The 16,752-nt window shown below is 41.5% G+C and overlaps 2 pseudogenes; both read left to right on the forward strand.

Moving 5' to 3' along the window:
- Nucleotides 1-10,313: 10,313 nt before the first annotated feature.
- Nucleotides 10,314-12,381, forward strand: LOC102434142 (annotated as a pseudogene).
- A 3,312-nt stretch (nucleotides 12,382-15,693) lies between these two features.
- Nucleotides 15,694-16,456, forward strand: LOC102434459 (annotated as a pseudogene).
- Nucleotides 16,457-16,752: the final 296 nt, after the last annotated feature.

Raw genomic sequence — 16,752 nt, forward strand, 5'->3', positions numbered from 1 at the left:
CAGCTCCCCACACCCTGCTCCCCAAATTTTAATTGTAAAGTTATAAAGGGACCAAGAGGTTTGCAAGTAAAATGATTTCTTTAAAATGACATAAAAATTCTTATAAGAAAGCTGTGGTGACTACATTAATATAAGAAAAGTGAAGTGGTTATATGAATTAACATTAAAGAAATCTTAGAACAATGAAAATCATCAGTGTTAAAAAGGGCTATTCCATAATAATGAAAAGATCATTTCAACAAGAAGATACTCCTAAATATGTATGATTAAATAATATAACTTCAAAATACTCAAAACTGACAAAATTGAAAGAAGCAATAGACAATTCTAGAAAACCTTGAGATTTTAACACTCTCCTCTCAAGAGTGTTAGAATTTGATAGAACAAATTAGGGAAAAAACTCAACAAAGATATAGAATATCTGAACCTGAGAGTTATGGTTTATTACTTGATTTAAGTTTATTGTCATTTATAGAAACCTCTATCCAACAATAGTAGAGAGCATTTTCCACCCAAATGTATTGGGAATATTCTCCAACATAAACTACATTCTAGGCCACAAAAATGTCTCAGTGGAAAAGAATTGTACGTTCTTTCATACAAAATATGAAAGTTTAGAATTAGAATTCAGTCAAAAAATAGCTGGGAATAAAACTACAATATTCTACATCAGGGTTGGGGAAGGTCTGGCCTGTGGGCCTTTTTAAGGCCTGAGAAATCACTGGGTCTGGCCCTGCATGGCATTAGGGGAGGTTAATTAAATGTGTGACCAAATATAACAGGCTAATTTTTAAGTTCATAACTTTGTAAGTTAAAAATATCCTAATGGCCCTCAGTATAAAAGGGTCAAAGATAAAAAATCACAAGAAAAATTAGACTATATTTGGAACTGATATAAACACAACCCATTAAAATTTGTGGAATGAAATTAGGTAACTAAGAAAAATGTGGTTATATTAGATGCAAAGAAAAGCATAAAGTCAGTAGCCCTAACTGCCACCTTAAGATAGAAAAACGAGCAAACTAGGCCCAAGGTATATAGCTGAAAAAGTTAAACAAAGACATGAGTACTTGTGAAAGAGTAAATAAACAAACACTATACAAATGTACTGAAACCAAATATTGTTTATTGGAAAAAAATCAATAAATGTTATCCAACCCTAAATAGACTAATCAGAAAGAAAAAGAGAAAACACAAGTTACCAATTTAGGTTTGAAGTGACATAAATAGTTTCCTAATACTAGACGCCACAACTTAGAAAAACTGTCCAAATTCCCTGACATTCCCAAAGTGCAGAAACTGCCTGAAGAAGGAAGAGAAGGAAGCAGCATGGCTGGGACCTGAGGGGAGAGGGGAGCAGGGGGAGGAGCTGAGGGTGGTGGTGGGCTGGCTATGGGGTTGTGGTTGGGATGAGAGCTGGTGCCACAGTGAGGCCAGCTTTCTCTGCTCACTTTTGTCACTTGGAGTTTTGTTTCTCCGGGAGACACAGTGCCCCTAGGCTCCTGTCTAGAGAGCAATGTGCCCTCCTGGCTCTCTCCTGTTCCTTCTTCTGTGCTAAGCTACTTTTGTTTTGCTCTCCCCAGCTTTACAAAAACAATGATGTGTGTTAGCTACGGAGATACCTGTGTAGAGCTGCCGGTCGGCTGGACTGTCCTCCTGTGCACATCAAAGGGTGAGGCTGGGATCCCAGCAACCAACCCATGTTTCTCTGTCACATGGATGTTTCTCTGTCTGTCTCCCCTTTCTCTCTCTCTATAATTAGTGATGATTAAGTGCAGACACACACATATATAGGCAGTTTAAGCTTGGGGAAAAAAAACATGAAGAAATATCATGTGAGGAGGTAGAAAAATTCTCTCTTATTTTTGAGTTTTTTAATGATTAAATAAAGTAGGAACAACTTTCTTTGAATTTAAAATGAGGTCAGGGTCTGGACGCATGGTATTCTAGAAATCAGAAGTTTATGTAAATGAAATTGTGTCCCCTGTAGGTAATCTGCGAATGTCACAATATGACAAATGTTACAATTTCAAAGAGAAAAGCTTTTGATGGCAAATTCTGGAAACTAAAAAATCAAGCTCATGGATTCTTAGTTACAGTGTAGAACGGTCCTTAAAGAGTGAGCATTTGAAAAGAACAGCAACAATATCCAGGTGCCTGCAGTTTTTCCCAGGGGGTCATGTTCTTGGCAGGGAGCACCTGAGTTTCCTCTCTGACCCACATGGCACTTGTGCTGTCAGCCTGTGGTGCTGGCGTCCAGTGACTGTCCTGCAGCTCAGCCGGGCCAGGAAGCAAGCCCGAGACACTTCTCCTGCCTCAGGTGGCGCCATGTTGCTGAGCCTCAGCAGACATGTAGAGGCATCTCCATAGGCCCAGGGGTGTCTCCACAAACCTGAGGAAAGATGAGGCAGGAAGATTGTCTGCCTACAGAGGGCCAGCAGGGGGTGGCTGGTGTGGGAAATGGTGTGTGTGTTAGTGTATTGTGTGCTGTGATATAGAGAGTTTGGGTGAGGAGTGGGGTTACTGAACATAGATTTATTCATGCTTTGCTTTGAAGTATGGTAGCAATCATCGCAGGTAGAAACTGTAGTTTAACTCTAACCCTGCTGTTTGGCTTAACAATAGAAAAGTTATTTTGATTTTCTGAATTATATAAATCATCCCATTTGATTGAAAGCCTTATTGATTGTAATGTGAATATCCCATTGATTGTGATCTTACTGGTTTTAGAAAGCAAATTTCTCTGTACCTGGGAACCAGGACAGCACAATTATCCCAAGACCTGAGGGTTCCAGATAATGTTTCCCTGTCAACTCAGTGGTCCCAAGACCCGAGGGCTCTAGATAATGTGTTCCTGTCAACTCAGTGATCTGGAGACCCAAAACTATTCCTCATTCCAAACCCTGGGATGTAATCAATACCTTTGTGATTTTTGCCTATATAAATCTGGGATGTAATCAATACCTTTGTGATTTTTGCCTATATAAATCTGGTGTTGCAGCTGGGAGGACACTGCAATATGACTCTTTAATTTGACTTCTTGAGGTGTCCTTCACGGGGTACAATATAACAGCTTCATCTTATAGAGGTACTAAAGACATTGGGACTTCAGTGGAGCCTTGACTTACGAGTTTAATTCGACATTGGGACTTCAGTGGAGCCTTGACTTACGAGTTTAATTCGTTCTGTGACGGAGCTCATAACTCAAATTACTCGTATGTCAAATCAACAGTGAATGAGTGAAACCCGTGATGCTGGGCTGATGTTGTGGCGTTCACTGTGACGTTCGCTGCGCCAACTAGTGGTGGGGTATCTGAAGCTGGCTCATAACCCGAATTTTAGCTCGCAACTCAAAGCAAAAAATCGGCTGAGAGACGGCTTTTATCTCGAAAAACTCGTTAGTCGGGACACTCGTAAGTCAAGGCCCCACTGTATTAGCAAACATGTCCTGTGGAACATAAAAAATTGTACTATGAGAAAGTTTATTTCTAGAAAGGAGTTTGTTCATGCATTTACCAATCTAAAGAATACTGGTGTCACAAACAATTCACATTGCTTATGAAGGGATCAAAATTCTGCCACCCTGATGTCAATAATTGGAATCTTGATCTTAAGCTGTTTGTGGAGGAGCAGGACTCAGAAAGAACCTGTGGCCCCGCCCTTTTCCTGCCCAAGGAAATGCTCTTCTCTGCTGCCCCCTAGTGTACATATTAGGGATAGCATCTCCTAAAGCATCTGCTCATATCATTTTGCAAGGACTGGAAGGCCCCAAGCTCCGAATGCCTTGTGTACCCATGTTTTCTTTTTGATTCAGCCTCTCCTGCAGGCAGGGTCTCTGACTCTCTCATGTATGTGAGGGGCCTATCCATACGTGTGTCTTACAGGTGGTTATTTTCTGTTGCTAATCTGTGTCATATCTATTTGATTATTAGACCAGAAAAGAACCTTGAGTTTAGAGGGAAGTTTGTTTCTCCCCCACATAAGCCAGTAACCTGATATTTCATAGAGTCTAAACTTTGGAAGTACATCTACTTCACCCTGTCCTGAACTAAGATTTATCAAGTTATCTAAAGAAACATTTTTGGGACTGGATGATTTTATCAATGAAATTTGGAACAATCTACTAATTTAGTTTCTGGATGTAAAACTTTCATTTACCGTCCAAAGGTGGGAATAAAGAGGACACAGCCTTGCATTGTGCATGTTGATTTTAAATTGTCAGGTAAGTTAAGAAAGAACCTGTAGTTCTCCCCCATTTCTTCCTAAGAGGTTTTCATGATGATACCTGGTTCCAGGAGGGAACATCAGCCTATTTGCCTCAGCTTTAGGCCTTAAGGCTCCAAACAGGAGCCTGTTGACCACCCCCACCTGTACATGTCCTGTTGTTTTGGGGTTGTCTTAGAAACATAACCTGCCAAGTGTGCTGCGCTTTTCCTAAATATCACCCTGCTCCACCATTTCCCAAAGCGTTTTATATACCAAATATTACCTCATTGTTCTTCACATTCATTTGTATGCAAATTAACTGAACAGAATAGAAGGTTTAGTAAGTTACCGAAATCCATCCATAAATTTTGTAAGATAAAGATGTCTCCTTAGATCAGTTGTGAAAATGTGCCTTATAAAATAAACTAGAGGCCGGTGCACAAAAATTTGTGCACCCAGGGGGATCCCTCAGCCTGGCCTGTGCCCTCTTGCAGTCTGGGACCCCTCGGGGGATGACCACCTGCTGGCTTAGGCCCGCTCCCGCCTAAGCTGGCAGTAAGACATCCCTCTGGCAGCCTGGGAGCCCTCGGGGGATGTCCATTTGCAAGCGGGGAGCAGGCCTAAGCTGCAGTCGGACATCCTTAGCGCTGCTGAGGAGGTGGGAGAGGCTCCCACCACCACTGCTGTACTGGCAGCTGGCAGCCTGGCTTGTGGCTGAGAAGAGTTCCCCCTGTGGGAGCGCACTGACCACCAGGGGGCAGCTCCTGCATTTAGCATCTGCCCCCTGGTGATCAGAGTGTATCATAGTGACCAGTGATTCCCAGTCATTCTGCTGTTAGGGTCAATTTGCATATTACCCTTTTATTATATAGGAGTGCCTGGCCAGCCTGGGTGAGGGGCTGATGGCTGTTTGCAGCCTGGCCAAGCCCCCCAGCAGGGACCCTCACCCCTTGAGGGTCTGGCCAGCCTGGGTGAGGGGCTGATGGCTGTCTGCAGGCTGGCCACAGCCCCTTCAGGTTGGGAGTCCCCCATGGGGTGCCTGGCCAGCCTGGGGAGGGGCTGAGGGCCGTTTTCAGGCTGGCCATGGCCCCCAGCCACCCAAGCTTCCAGTGGAGGCTTGCTGGAAGCAGGTATCTGGGATTTATTTAGCTTCTATAATTGAAACTTTGTTGCCTTTTGCAGAGGCCACAGCCAGCTCAGGGCACGCGGGAAGCTTGGCTTCCTCCTTTGCCCGGGCAACCAAGCCTCCTGCTTGCTCCAGCTTCGTGGCTGCTGGCTGCCATCTTGGTTGGGTTAATTTGCATATAGTCGCTCTGATTGGCTGGTGGGCGTGGCTTATGGCTTAGCAAAGGTACTGCCAATTAGCATCTTTGTCTTTTATTAGTGTAGATGGTGTTGGGACATGGGGCAAACAGTAGGTCACAGATACAGGACGACTAGCAGGATTTTTCCTGATTCGAGAGGCAGGTGGACATTAGTGAACATTTCCTGTGGGACCACTTTTAATGAGCATGTCCTGCAGCTGACCACCAGCATCTGGAGTGCACTGCTTCCCTGTCAGTCTAGTGAGCTGCGTGGTCCCATCTTATAGTCTCTCTGGAGGCAGAGGGAAGGCACTGAGGCTCAGTCTGTCAGCAATAAATGTTCTAAGCTATAACACAGGAGAATTTGGCCTGGCTGGTATTGTTCAGTGGTTAGAGGGTCAGCCCGCATGGGAAGAGTCGCAGGTTTGATTCCCAGTCAAGGGCATATACCTGAGTTGTAGGTTTGATCCCCCATGAGTACAGGAGGCAAATAATCGATGTGTCTCCCTCACATTGACTTTTCTCTCTTTTTCCTGCTCCCTTCCTCCCTTCCACTCTTTAAAAGATTAATGGAGAAAATATTCTCAGGTGAGGACTAACCAAAAAGAAAAAAAGGATTTTTTCCAAGTTACAAAATGAAAACCCTGAGAAATCTGTTCTGTGTTCAAAAGAACATTGCTTATAAATGTTAGAACCAGGCTCAGGTAGATTCCAGGGACTCCAAGCTTTAGGGGTTCCCTTTCTCAGAACTGCTGGGATTGCACATGAAGAGGTGCAGATTATGAAAGGAGCCACTTTGGGCTAAACAATTAGGAAGAATTTTTATTCTCTTTAGACTAAGAGACCAGGCTTGGTGAGCAAAGAAAAAACTTGTGTTGCCATCACAACAGTCTAGCTTATCATTTATAAACTAGAGGTCCATGCATGGAATTTGTGCACTGGGGGGGGGGGGGTGTTCCCTCAGCCCAGCCTGCTCCCTCTTGCAGTCCGGGAACCCTCCGGGGATGTCCTACTGAGGGGCCTAAGCTGTCAGTTGGACATCCTTAGCACTACTGTGGAGGTGGGAGAGGCTCCCGCCACCACTGCTGCACTCAGTGGTGAGCCCATCTTCTGGTTGAGCAGCATGCCCCCTGTGGGAGCACACTGACCACCAGGGGGCAGCTCCTTCATTGAGCATCTGTCCCCTGGTGGTCAGTGCATATCATAGCGACCAGTTGTTCTGCCATTTGGTCAGTTTGCATATTAGCCTTTTATTATAGGACTAGAAGCCCGTTGCACAAAGATTCGCACAATAGGCCTTCCTTCCCCTGGCTGCCAGCACCGGTTTTCCTCCGGCACCCAGGACCCAGGCCTTTGGTCTGGCTGCAGATAGGCTTGGCTTCTCTGCTGCGGCTGCAGTGGAGAAGCCAAGCCTCTTCAGTCTTCAGTCTTCGCTCCACATCTGCGTATGCAAATTAACTGCCATCTTTGTTGGGTTAATTTGCATAGTTGCTCTGATTGGCGGGTGGGTGTAGCGGAGTGACACCAATTTGCATGTTTCTCTTTTATTAGTGTAGATTATCCCATGTTTTCCTCTAGAACATTTTTCCTAAAATGAAAATAGCTTTGTGTGTGCAGTTTACTTAAGCAATAAAATATAGAGTTAATTCAAAATTCTACCCTAAGAGTTAAACAAACTGCTATCATTTTAAGTATATCCCCCTTCAGACATCTCTACTTGTGCACATTTTCTTTCTTCTCTTTTCTCTCTATTTAATTTACTATTTTAGATTTTAATATGGCTGCAAAAAATGTAAATTTTCAACTTTTATTCCTAATATGTGCATTTATGAGTGCACATTTTTTCATAAGTTTTGGTATGTGGTATTATCATTCAGTTTGACTTATTTTTTAACTTGAATTGTGATGTATTTTTTGGGTTAGACGTGTATTTCACAACTTTTAAATATAAGGAGTTTCTAGGTACCTCTGTTCCTGATTTCTGGATTAACTACAATGACAACAAGAAACATATTGTATATAATTTCAATTCTTTGAAGTTAGTTGAAACCTGCTTCATAGTCCAGCAGGTTCACGTAAAAAATAATTGAAGTGCTCCTCCGCTGCCGTCTCATGTGCATCTTGGGAGTAGCACCTCAGTGCAGGTCAGCAGGACAAGGGGGTGGCTATAGTGGAGCATCTCTAAGTGCTGAATGAAATGCTATTTAGGAGTGTGTTTCAGAACTTTTAAAACTAAGAACTTTCCTATCATCAACAAACGACAAGTGCTGGCAAGGATGTGGAGAAAAAGGAACCCTTGTGCACTGCTGGTGGGAATGCAGCCGCTGTGGAAAACAGTATGGAGTTTCCTCAAAAACTTAAATATGGAACTCCCATTTGACCCAGTAATCTCACTTCTAGGACTATATCCCAATAAATCAGAAACACCAAGCAGAAAAATTATATGCACCCAGCACAATTTACAATAGCTAAGATTTGGCAACAGCTAAGTGCCCATCAGCAGATGAATGGATTAAAAAACTATGGTACATTTACATAATGGAATACTATGCAGCTGTAAAAAAGAAATAACTCTTACTATTCACAATAGCATGGAGGGACCTGAAGAGTATTATGCTGAGCTAAATAGGCCAGTCAGAGAAAGATAAATATCACATGATCTCACTCATTTGTGGAATATAATGAACAAAATAAATTGATGAACAAAAATAAATCCAGAGACAGAGAAGCATCAAACAGACCATCAAACCTCAGAGGGAAGACCAGGGAGGGTGGGGGCAAGAGAGAGATCAACCAAAGGACTTGTATGCATGTGCAGCTTGGGAATAACATCTTCATGCCTTTAGCAGGAAAGGTTGTTGGGTGCAGTGGGTTATCTGAATGTTGAATGCAGTTTGCTGCTCAGGTTGTTGAAGTGTTTTACATCTTCACTGAATTCTTTGTGTGAGGCTATTGGTTCTGAAAGAGGTATGCTCTGTCTCCGAAGGAGAGAGGTGTATTAAATTTATTATGATTATAAATGTATCTAGTTTCCCTTGTAGCTCTCTTGTATGTACTTTGATTTCATGTTATGAAGTGCTTGTGAATTTGGATATTTCTGGTAAAATGAAATTATTGATATGAAGTGCTCTTTATTTATAGTAATGCTTTTTTCCTTCAAGTGTTCTGTGTTATCATATACTTTTTATTTGGCTTATGTTTGCTTAATATATTTTTTCCATTCTTTCACTTTTGATATCTTTGTACCCTTGGGTTTTCAGTAGCTTTCAGTTTTTATATTAGTTATGAGTAAAATGAGTTGATTTTGGTTCAGTATTTTTCTCCATTCAGTTCTTCTAACATTCTTTATTATATAATGCATATTTTCCCACTGATCTAAGGAGATATTTTTATTTTACCAAATTTCCATATGTATTTGAGTTTATTACTGGACTTTGTTTTCTGTTCCATCAGTTTATCTATTTACAGGACATTGCCCAAGTTTTTAAATTACTGTAGTTTATAACACAATACATTGTTCTATCTGGTTGGGGTAGCTTTTATTCATTTATTTGTTTTTCTCAGAATTCTATTTAAAAATATGTTTATTAATTTCAGAGAGGAAGGGAGAGGGAGACAGAAGCATCAATGATGAGAGAGCTGTCTCCTGTACGCTCCCCACTGGGGAGATCAAGCCTGCAACCAGGGCATGTGCCCTGACCAGGAATCGAACTGTAACCTCCTGATACATGGGTCAACCACAGAGCCATGCTGGCTACGCCAGAATTTTCTTTTACATTTTTCATTTTAACATGTGAACTTAAATGAGCTTGTTTTGGTCTTTAAAATCTTGCTGATATTTTAATCAAATCATAATAAATTTATAATCAACATTGGGAGATTGACATCATTATGATTGTTCTTCCCAAGAATATGATGTTACTGTCCAGTTGTTCAAGGTCTGTTATTGGGTAGCATTTTAAAGTTTTATTTATACAGATTGTGGATCATTCCTAGGCATCTTATGTGTTTTGTTGCCATTGTACATTTTCTTTGATTATGTATTTTATGTACTGTTTTAAAGGATATGTATTTATATGCATGTTATCTCTCCCTTCCTTTCTGAAATAAATAAAAAAGATATTAAATAAGTAAGATTATTGATTGTTAGTAAAAAAATCGATATGAACTTTTGTTTCTTCACCATATAAGCAAGTATTCAGACATTTTGGAAGTACGTGTCCATCACCATTTTCTGAACTAAGATTTTAAAAAATATATGGTAATATTGATTTTCAGAGAGAGAAGAAGGGAAAGGGAGAGAGAGACTAAAACATCGATGAGGTAGAGCTATCACTTCAATTGGCAGCCTCCTGCATGCCCCCTTCTGGGGATTGAGCCCACAACCCTGGCATGTGCCCTGACCAGGAATCGAACCAGCGACCTCTTGGTGCCTGAGAGAATACTAAATCCACTGAGCCACACCAACCAGGCTGAACTAAGATTTAACAATTAAACTAAAGTAACTTATTCTCAACTGAATGATTATGTCAATGAATGTGGAACAATCTACTAATTTATCTGTGGATGTAAAACTTTTATTTAAAGTTTCAAAGGTGGGAGCGCAGCGTTGGACCTGTAAGGATATAAGCCGTTTGAGGAAGGGGGTGGGCAGACCACCTTGGACAGCGCCAAAAGTGGTGGTGCTGAGTAGAGGTAAGAAAGAGGCGGCCAGCCAGTTCATTTGGCTGCAGCTGGCCGCCAGGTAAGATGCGTTCTCATCCCTCTCTGAGAGGCGGCCCATTCTATCCAGTTCGGTCAACATGGATTTCAGGGAAATTCTCATGATAGCTTCTAAAGGACAAGGAACCAACAGCACACTGAAAAGGTATAGTTTGGCAGTGGGTCCTACCAAAAAGACCCAAAAGTTAAGGGTGTCCAATCAGCAGTGTGCAAGCTTTTCTCAAAAGAAAAGAGGAGGAGCTCAGAAGAAAAGCCATACAGGAAAAGGAGAAAAGAAGAACTACTCAAAAAGCGAATTGAGCTAAAACATGACAAGAAAGCAAGAGCTATGGCCAAGAGGACAAAGGACAATTTCCATGGTTAAATGGGATTCCTGTTGAGGAAAAGTCAAAGAAAAGACAGGCAATGGAAAGCCACACTAGTCAGGGAACAGACCAAGAGTATGAGATGGAAGAAGAGGAAGAATTCTTAGAACATAATCAGGCAGCATCAGAGCAGGAGTATGAAGAAGAGCAAGAACCTCCTCCCAAAGTTGAAAATAAACCAAAGGTCCTCCTTAAAAGTGCCCCACCACCATGACTTCACTGACCTACTCAGGTTGGCTGAGAAAAAGCAGTACAAACCAGTGGAAATCAAGGTAGTGAAAAAAACTAGAAAAGTGGCCTATGACTGCACAAGAACTTAGGGAGGGAAGGAAGACATATGAAAAAGGAACCTGAGGCAGATGCAGGACTGCCTCTGACCAAAAAGGTGTCCTCTCAGACAGAAAGTATGGGCACGAAACCTAGCAGAGTTTCTGGGGACAAGCATCCTTCTCCCAAGGGCACTGCCCTTCCTCACGCTGAAAAGAAATCTAGACCCAGCGCAGCTAATAAGAAACATTTAGGTTTGTTTTCATCCAAATCTATGCCAGGAGAGAGGCCCAAAGTAGGATCTAGCAACTGCTCCCAACCCTCGTTTCGGGAGGACCATGACAGGCCTGTTTTCAATGGGCCTGGAAAGACCCACTCGAGCACCTATTCACCAAGTGTTCCAAAGGCTTCTGCTAAAAGGACTCAGAAATCTGTTACTGAGCACAAAGCCAAAAATCTCCTCCCCATCCTAGCCATTCCATACCTGGACCCATGGTCACCCCACATAAGGCTAAGAGTCCAGGTGTCAGGCAGCCAGGCAGCTCCAGCCCAGCTCCTGGGCAGCCCAGCACAGAGAGTGTTTGGCCTACAGTTAGTTCTGGCTCCATGCCCAGGTGCCAGAATGGCTGCCCCAGCTCAGGACCTGAGCGATCAATCAGTGGGACCAAGAGGCCAGCCAGTGACTCAAATCCTCCTGGATGGACAGTCAGTAGTACAGGGGGCTCTGGACGACCCATCAGTGGCTCAGGTGGTTCTGGGAAGTCAGAGGTCAGTTCTGGTGGCCCTGGGTGGCCTGTGCACAGTCCACATGACCGATGACCAGTGAGTGTCTCAATGCCCCCCCCCCCCCCCCGGGAGGTCAGTCAGTGGCCCTGGGGGATCAGTAAGTGGCTCAGTTCCAGCTGGATGGCCTATCAGCAGTTCAGGCCCTAGAAGACCAGTGAGCAGCTTGGGACCTGGGTGAAGAGTTAGTAGCTCAGATCCTCCCCATAAGCCCAAATGCACTTTTGTCTCAGAAACAGTATCTTCTAAGAATATCATTACCAGCCCAGCAATGGACAGATGAATGGAATGAAGCCTTCCTTAGCTGGCTACAGATCTGCCCAAGGTCCTGAAAAGTTTCCCTTCCCTAGAGGTTACAAAAGACCCTGAGAATGTGAAGAGGAGGAACATGAAGACTATGACTCCGAAATGGAAGATTTTATCGAAGATGAAGGAGAATCTCAGGAAAAAATATCCAAGCACATTCTTTGGCTATGACCGAAAAAAATACAAAGATGAAAGTGATTATGCCTTATGTTACATAGAGAGTAGTTGGAGAGAACTGCAGAAGGAAGAAGCAAAGAGTTTAAGACCCGGTATGCAAGAGGACTTTGCGGGAATGAGACGGGAGGAAGAAGCAACGAAATGCAGAGAGGTCAAGAAGCTGAAAAGACGTTAGCTGCTGCTTTTATTTATTTTTGTGAAACTCTGGAGACACTCTACTGCAAAGAAGTCCTGCCTTCGGACTGAAGAAGCCCATTATCACTTTAGATTTATACTTGGGACCTCACGGACAAGGAATGGATACATATATTTTGAGCGTAAAGTATTTTCAAATACCTTCCAGGGTAAAAGCTGTAGTGCAGATGACATAACTGCTCACAGGTGCTGGCCCTGATCCTGATGAGCTATGCACTCTAACATGGGGCCCACTCAACAGTCAGCCAATCTTCTTTTGTTCCTTTGCTATTTTAAAAAGGAAAAAAGATTGCCTCTTGACTTCCATAATTCTGTTGATGGGTGAGTACGACAATGGCCGGCTCCCAATCAAACTTATTTTGTCTTTTTATGAGGAATCTGGCCCTTCCATGAATGTTGCCAGGAATAAAGTCACCTGTTCTAATCTATATGTTTGGATTGAGAACTTAAAAATATAGAGTAGGCTTTATAATTATATGGATGTCATCTCTGTGGCTTTGAAGTAAAAAGTAGAATAAATTATATTGTATTCTATATTCATGGATTGGATGCTGAGAATTCTTATTCACTGATTTAGGTGTTTAGGCAATTAACCCAAAAATTTTAAGTTAAAAAACAAGTTATTCCATTTGGTGTAAGAATATTCTTTACCAAATTTTTCTTTCAGATTTATTGTAAAATAGATAATGTTACGGTGCTGATTTTATTTAAAAAGTCATTTTATATTGTAGAAAAAATATATTATTCAAAGATTAGAGTTGAAAGAGTAATAGTTTAAAAAATAAGCAAGTGACACGTGAGGCTTCTCTTACTCCCCCACTATAAAGATATTTTGGAATCCAAAGTGCCCTTGTATCTCGTGATGTTAATGACTTCGCATTTTTATCTTAAAATTCCTTAGCAATTAATGACAAAACCCAAAAACTAAATTCATGTGTATCAAGAGGAAATAAATATATAAAGTTTAAAAGGTGGGAATGAAGAGTACCAAAATTTTGCATTGGACATACTGATTTTGAGCTCATCATTAAGAAATAAAAATGAGAAAGACCCTACAGTTGTCTCCAATTCCTTTCTAAAAGATTTAGTTGGAAAAAAACTGGTGTAGGAAGAGAACTTTACCAGGAGTTTCTCTAATTTTTAAAAATTCTTTATTGTTTAAAGTATTACATATGTCTTCTTTTTCCCCCATTGAACTCTCCCCGGCTGCTCCCACCACCAAGCACATGCCCTCACTCCCTACTGTCTGTGTTCATTGGTTATGCTTATATGCATACATACAAGTTCTTTGGTTGATCTCTTACCCCACCCTCGCACCCTCCCCTGCCTTCCCTCTGAGGTTGGATGGTCTGTTCAATGCTTTTAAGTCTCTGGATCTATTTTTATTCATCAGTTTATGTTGTTCATTATCTTCCACAAATGAGTTAGATCATGTGATATTTATCTTTCTCTAACTGACTTATTTCGCTTAGCATAATGCTCTTCAGGACCATCCATGCTGTTGCGAATGGTAGGAGTTACTTTTTACAGCAGTGTAGATGTACCATTGTGTAGATATACCACAGTTTTTTAATCCACTCATCTGCTGATGGGCATTTAGGCTGTTTCCAATTCTTAGCTATGGTGAATTGTGCTACTATGAACATAGGGGTGCATACATCCTTTCTGATTAGTGTTTCTAGTTTCTTGGGATATATTCCTAGAAGTGGGATTACTGGGTCAAATGGGAGTTCCATATTTAGTTTTTTGAGAAAACTCCATACTGTTCTTTACAGTGGCTGCACCAGTCTGCATTCCCACCAGCAATGCACGAGGGTTCCTTTTTCTCCGCATCCTCTCCAGCACTTGTCATTTGTTGATTTGTTGATAGCCATTCTGACAGGTGTGAGATGGTACCACATTGTTGTTTTGATTTGCATCTCTCAGATAATAGTGACTTTGAGCATGTTGTCATATGTCTCTTGGCCTTCCTTATGTTCTCTTTCAAAAAGTATCTATTTAGGTCCTGTGCCCATTTTTTGATTGGGTTGTTTATCTTCCTTTTGTTAAGTTGTATGAGTTCCCTATAAATGTTGGAGATTAGTCCCTTATTGGATGTAACATTGGCGAATATGTTCTTCCATGCAGTGGGCTTTCTTGTTGTTTTGTTGATGGTTTCTTTTGCTGTGCAGAAGCTTTTTATTTTGATGTAGTCCATTTGTCTATTTTCTCTTTAGTTTCCATTGCCCTAGGAGTTGTATCGGTGAAAATATTGCTTCGGCACATGTCTGAAATTTTGCTACCTATGGGTTCTTCTAAGATTTTTATAGTTTCCAGTCTCCCATTTAAGTCCTTTATTCATTTTCAGTTTATTTTTGTGTATGGTGTAAGTTGGTGGTCTAGTTTCATTTTTTTTCATGTATCTGTCTAATTTTCCCAACACCATTTATTGAAGAGACTTTCTTGACTTCATTGTTTGCTCTTGCCTCCTTTGTCAAATATTAATTAAGCATAGTGGTTTGGGTCAATTTCTGGGTTCTCTATTCTATTCCATTAATTGATATGTCTGTTCTTGTGCCAATACCAGGCAGTTTTGAGAACAGTGGCTTTGTAATACAGCTTGATATCTGGTATTGAGATCTCTTCGACTTTGTTCTTCTTTCTCAGGATTGCCACAGCTATTTGGGATCTTTTTTTATTCCAGATAAATTTTTGGAGAGTTTGTTCTAGGTCTTTGAAATATACTGTTGGTATTTTAATGGGGAGTGCATTGAATCTATAGATTGCTTTGGGTAGTATGGACATTTTAATGATGTTGATTCTACCAATCCATGAACATGGTATGTTCTCCCATCTGTTTATGTCTTTCTTTTTTTTTTTTAAATATATTTTATTGATTTTTTACAGAGAGGAATGGAGAGAGACAGAGAGTTAGAAACATCGATGAGAGAGAAACATCGATCAGCTGCCTCCTGCACATCTCCCACTGGGGATATGCCTGCAACCCAGGTACATGCCCTTGACCGGAATTGAACCTGGGACCCTTCGGTCCGCAGAATGACACTCTATCCACTGAGCCAAACCGGTTTTGGCTGTTTATGTCTTTCTTTATCTCTCTATCTCTTTTTTCAACATTCTGTAGTTTTATGAGTAGAGTTCTTTTACCTCCTTAGTTAAGTTTATTCCTAGGTATCTTAATTTTTTTGTGTGCAATAGTAAATGGGATTGTTTTTTTAATCTCTCTTTCTGTAAGTTCACTATTGGTGTATAGAAATGCCATAGAATAGTGCTCAGCGTGCCTTCAAGCCCGGTGACTTCCCAGCATTCAGATCCTCGGACTTTCCTCACAGCATAGCCCCCAGACATCAGTCCCTCACTCCCATCTCAAATGAAGAAACCAAAACTGCCTCCAGCCCCCAAGCCAGAGAAGAAGCTGACCCTTAGGATGTGCCAAAGGGAGAAAAAGAACAGCAAGACGCGATTGAACATATTGATGAAGTATAAAATGAAATAGACAGACTTAATGAATAAGCCAGTGAGGAGATTTTGAAAGTAGAACAGAAATATAACAACTCTGCCAACCATTTTTTCAGAAGAGGTCAGAATTGATTGTCAAAATCCCACATTTTGGGATAACAACATTTGTCAACCATCCACAAGTGTCTGCACTGCTTGGGGAAGAGGATGAAGAGGCACTGCATTATTTGACAAGAGTTGAAGTGACAGAATTTGAAGATATTAAATCAGGTTACAGAATAGATTTTTATTTTGATGAAAATCCTTACTTTGAAAATAAAGTTTGCTCCAAAGAGTTTCATCTGAGTGAGAGTGGTGATCCACCTTCAAAGTTCACTGAAATCAAATGGAAATCTGGAAAGGATTTGATGAAACATTCAAGTCAAACACAGAATAAAGCCAGCAGGAAGAGACAGCATGAGGAACCAGAAAGCTTCTTTACCTGGTTACTGACCATTCTGATGCAGGTGCAGATGAGTTAGGAGAAGTCATCAAAGATGACATTTGGCCAAATCCATTACAGTACTACTTGGTTCCTGACATAGATGATGAAGAAGGGGAAGGGGAAGAAGAAGATGATGATGATGAGGGGGAAGAAGGAGAGGAAGATGAAGGAGAAGATGACTAATGAACACTGATGGGTCCCAACCTTTTTAAATTTTTTCCAGTCCCTGGGAGCAAGTCGCAGTCTATTTATTCTTTTCCTTCTCCTGCCCCTTGTGCTCAGTCGCTCTGTTTTTGAGGTCTCTTTTCTCTCCTTTAGACCATCTTTACACCATGGTTCTCACCTTCTTTGGGGGGAGGGTGTACCTTGAGCAGAATACAGTGGGAAAAGAATCTGTGCCCCTTTCTGTTCCAAATTCATTTTTATCCCTTCCTGTCTCAAGAAAAACTTAATGGAATCAACACCACCGTGCTCTGTGGGAAAAAA

The sequence above is a fragment of the Myotis lucifugus genome, unplaced genomic scaffold, assembly GCF_000147115.1.
Source record: "Myotis lucifugus unplaced genomic scaffold, Myoluc2.0 scaffold_594, whole genome shotgun sequence".
Classification (NCBI taxonomy): domain Eukaryota; kingdom Metazoa; phylum Chordata; class Mammalia; order Chiroptera; family Vespertilionidae; genus Myotis; species Myotis lucifugus.